Source organism: Bidens hawaiensis, unplaced genomic scaffold (genome assembly GCF_021521415.1).
Source record: "Bidens hawaiensis isolate Kalapana, Puna unplaced genomic scaffold, B.hawaiensis_p1.1 tig00021352_1, whole genome shotgun sequence".
Taxonomy (NCBI): Eukaryota; Viridiplantae; Streptophyta; class Magnoliopsida; order Asterales; family Asteraceae; genus Bidens; species Bidens hawaiensis.
In genome coordinates this window covers 82,556-87,723 of record NW_027493308.1, presented here as the reverse complement: position 1 = coordinate 87,723, position 5,168 = coordinate 82,556, and positions in this window count along the sequence as shown.

Here is a 5,168-nt window from a genome sequence, read left to right as displayed (position 1 = left end):
AAAAATGTGTAAATTGGAAAAGAAAATCTTTCGTGCTCATCTGGTAAAGATCTTAAAGAATTGAATATACATTTGTTTACAACAACATGCTTGACTTTAGGAGATTATGCGATGGCTATAGCATTCATGCATAGTCTTTGCTTAAAGAATTTAATGGTCAAAACTCAAAAGCATTGAATAGGTTCTTCTGATGGCTACACACTATTTACTTATGGGAGGAACATGCATGGCCAATTACATGTGACAACACCCCTTAACTTTATTAAAACTATAGGTTATACTAAAAGTTATCATAAAAGAGAAGATTTTATATAAAGAAGTAACACAAATCACACCTAAAAAAACCCTACGTTAAGTTATCTTTCTTTCGCTTTACTTTTATCGTAAGAACATATTATTGGTAAATTTATTGGACCTCATCAATATCATAGTAACCAATGAAAATATGTAAAACTAATAGCAGGTTATACCAAAAGTTATCATAAAAGAGACAAATTTATAGAAAGAAGTCGCGCAAGTCATACCAAAAAAACCCTAGGTTTAGTTATCTTTCATTCGTTTTCCTTTTATCGTAAGAACATTTTATCGGCAAACTTATAAGACCCGACTAACATCATATAATAACCAATGATAGCATGTAAGGCACAATTTGTGCTGAGCAGCTGACTTTCAAAGGGGTTAAAAGAATAAACACGTAAACGCTAAATTCAAAACTAAGACATATATATGCAGTTATAATTTGATCATCAATAGCGTAATAGCATGGATCATATCAAAAGCCTAAAATGCGATATTGACATGTAGTTTACCTCGAACAAAAGACTTGCTTCTTTCTACCACTTCATAAACTATTTATTGATCCTTATATCGAGTGATTCACATTATGTTTATGTGTTCTTTATTTCTTACACTTAAGTCTCTTAAGTGGTATACACTATACACATAGTGCTAGTGTTGTTAAAGGTCCTATTTCCTTACATCTTTTGGCTTAAAAAGTGTAAAGGGAACTCAAATTTTAATAACTATACACGAGATGCATGTGTAGAAGCTTTTGTTGTTAGTGACTTTTTGTATTATTGTGTACATATTTTATATAGTTATTGTTCTTGACTTATAAGTGACACACATATATAAATATATATACATACACACACAAAATCTTTTTGAAAAATCGGCAACAATTAATTTACTCCGAAATATGTCGTGTTTGTGATTATACCAATGAATCCTCTTCATGGTCGAGTAGCTTTTGATTTGGTCCATTCCAAAACCGATTTTCATTCAAATACGGGATGAAGAACCAAACCCAACTTTGTAACTTTCGGTTTGATTTCGGCTTGTGCGGTCCTTTTGGTTGGGTTTCTTGGGTAGACCTGAAACTTGCTCGCCCTAGCCCTTTGATGATGCATTGTCACTATCATCCTAGCTCTGATATCCATTGTTAGGAATCAAACCCCAGTAACCAAACACGAAAACAAATATTTTTAAAAATTCGTTCGACAATTTTCTTTATTATTAGAGAACTGAAAACTTGACCCACCTTTGTTGGAAGATTTATCAACGTACCCTTAATTCCTTGAACCGAACCTCTTTGTTTGAATATATTTTCCAAAACATAATTTCTCTTCCGACAAGTCTTGATCTTCGTCTCTTGATCTTTGCTCTGATACCAATTATTGAAATTAATTAGTTCAAGTTTTCGTTTGAGTTAACAATATTAAAAGAGTCATGAAAATTTCACAAAACCATTTTATTCATTGTTACTTTGATACAATTAAATCCAAAATTATATGATTGAAGCTATCATTAATGGACCAAGTTGTTGTTATTTGTACTAATGTACTAGTGATTAATTACTCTAGTTGTCACTCACTAATACTGAATCATCAACTCATGACGAAACATCTACAACTCATGGACTAAGACAATAGGAAGACAAATGAAATGACTCGATACAATTTTAACTTTTCTTGCTTTGGTCCAACTCATTACACATCTACAAGATTACATCGGACAACTACTTGGTTTTGTTTTATTCAAGGTATTAGAAACGACAAAGATCAATGCCTTGAGTAGGAATTTTATTTTCACATTTATCACAAAATTACATGTATGTTTGTTGATTGTATTAGGCGGCACAAAAGGAACAATGCACAAACGATAAAACACGCAGATAAAACATAATAAACGACACAAGAATTTTAACATGTTTCAGTCGCATTGGGAGACCTATATCCACAAGTCTCAAAATCAATGAAAACGATTATTTTATTTATTATTTAACGAATAATACGACAAAATTATTAACCATTTATTACAATTTGAATCAGGAATCTCTCTCTCAAACTAAGTACACAATAAGATCAAATCAAACCCTAAATCGGTCTGACATAATTATACAAAAGAAAAATACAGATAAACAAACATACAATTGAATTAAACACAAGAGAGGTTTTTCTTTTTATCAAGGTATCATCCAAAACAACAAAGGTTTGAATATTAACCGCAAAATATAATAAAGGGATACAAATAGACTAGAATTAGAGTTTCTAACTTGATGTCTAAGAGATTAAATAAGCGCTTAATATTTAATTAATCAAAACCGGTCCCAACAGCTAGCCTTTCTTGACACCTGTACCGCAAACTCAATAATTAAACCCAAAGGGCTAAATTGACACGTAGAATCCTAATAGGTGGTAAGGTTCATTGACACGTAAAATTCTAAAATGTTGATTGCTTGCTTGCACTTAAATCAAAAGTGTTTGTAAATACCAGCCAACATTTGCATGAGGGGTTTTAAACATGAAATGCACTATGGATAAGACAATACTTGAACGTTGTTTCACTTTCAAGCCAAATGATGGACACGTGGATACTATCACATGATTTTCAATGTTCATTTTACAAAGTAACACATATATTAAAATGTTGTTTTAAACATTCATACAAAACTAAAACCCACATATTTATCACTATCGTATGTACAAGTTTTCAAACGTCATTAGAACACCCACAACAACAAACATTTACAAGTTGTCATGTCAACTTCATATTATATTCTAAACTTTCTTCAAAACCTCTGCTTCTTCCACAATAACAAAGCCCCACACACAAATTAGAAATACTAACACGCGCGCGCACACACACATATAGGTGTATACACACACGCACACACTACAATACACATATATACATGTACGTGTGATGAGAAGAAGTGAGAGGTACCACAACAGCCTCGTCTGTGATCGTCCTCTTCTGCCCTCCACCATGGCAATTGGCATATGAACGAGTGCTTTTTTCGCACTCATTGTGGATGCTCTTAGACGCTGGTCAATCAACCATTACAGAATACTAGAAACGAAGCAATAGCTTTTTTTCAATTCAAATTCAAACTTCATTTCACCATTTTGCAAGTTAATTTTTTTTTGCTTACAATATTGCAAGCATTCTTCTAATACAAAAATAAGTAACACCATTCGCATGTATGTATGAAATAGAATACATTTGGGTGGTTGGTTGTTTTTCAACATCCATTAGAATTTTGTTATGGTAAATGAGATTATGAGAATTATTTTAAGTTGGAGCATGTAAATTTAATATGAGACACACATAAATGAACCAGGTTGTGATAGTAAAGATCAGATGGTTATAAAAAAGAAATTTGTCTAATCATTTAACTATTTTGAACAGAAAATAAGACCGTGCTATACATCTCTAATAACAATTAAATGGTTTAATAAGAGTACACAATTGTAGATGCTTAGTAATCAAACTTTTATAACCCAGTTTAAGGTTTATTATCAACTTGTGTGGGACAAATTCCCACCTCAAAACCCTTTTATTTTTAAACATCATTTCATGCATCAATATCTATTTAATCTTAACTTTATTTTTAGTTCATTTTAGCTATATTTTAAACATCATTTCAAACATCAATGTCTTTTTAATTTTAACTTAATTTTAGATCATTTTAGCAATTTTAAACATCATTTCAAGGCTTCAAGCATCAATGTCTGTTTAATCTTAACTTCATTTCATACCGTTTTATAGCTATTTTATACATCATTTCAAGAATCAATGTCTTTTTAATCTTAACTTCATCTTAGACCTTTTGAACTGTATTTTAAACATCACTTTAAGCATCAATGTCTTTTTAATCTTAACTTCATTTTAGTCCGTTTTAGCTATATTTTAAACATCACTTCAAGAATCAATGTCTTTTTAAACTTAACTTCATTTTATATCGTTTTTGCTATATTTTAAACATCAATTCAAGCTGAATCAATGTCTTTTTAATTTTAACTTCATTTCAGATCATTTTAGCAATTTTAAACATCATTTCAAGCATCAATGTCTTTTTAACCTTAACTTTATTTCATACCGTTTTAGCTATATTAAACATCACTTCAAGCATCAATGTCTTTTTAATCTTAATTTCATTTCATACCGTTTTAGCTATATTAAATATCACTTCAAGCATCAATGTCTTTTTAACCTTGACTTCATTTTAGATTGTTTTAACTTATCATAGTTTTCAAAAAGATTGCAAACCCATTATTTGATAATTATATTAACAATAATTACGGCATATACTTCTTTCATGCCTTTTTAAATCTTAACTTCAATTCATACCGTTTAGCTATTTTAAACATCGCTTCAAACATCAATGTCTTTTTAATCTTAACTTCATTTTAGATTGTTTTAACTTATCACAGTTTTCAAAAAGATCGCAAACCAATTACTTAATAATCATATGAACAATAATTACGGCATATACTTCTTTGATGCCTTTTTAATCTTAACTTCATTTCATACCGTTTTAGCTATTTTAAACATCACTTCAAGCATCAATGTCTTTTTAATCTTAACTTCATTTTCTTATTAACTTATCATAGTTTTCAAAAGGATCACAAACCCATTATTTGATAATCACATGAACAATAATTACGGCATATACTTCTTTTTGTATAAATTCTCACTAAAATTTCATAGTGTGTGTGTATTACATATACACACATAATGACATAAACTTTCACCAAATAGTTACACACACTTAATAGTTAATACATCATATTCAGTGTGCACATGTGTGTAAACATAGTTTGAACTTTGAACCGACAAAACTGAAGATTTACTTGAAGCAGTACAACAAACAGACCAGAATATGT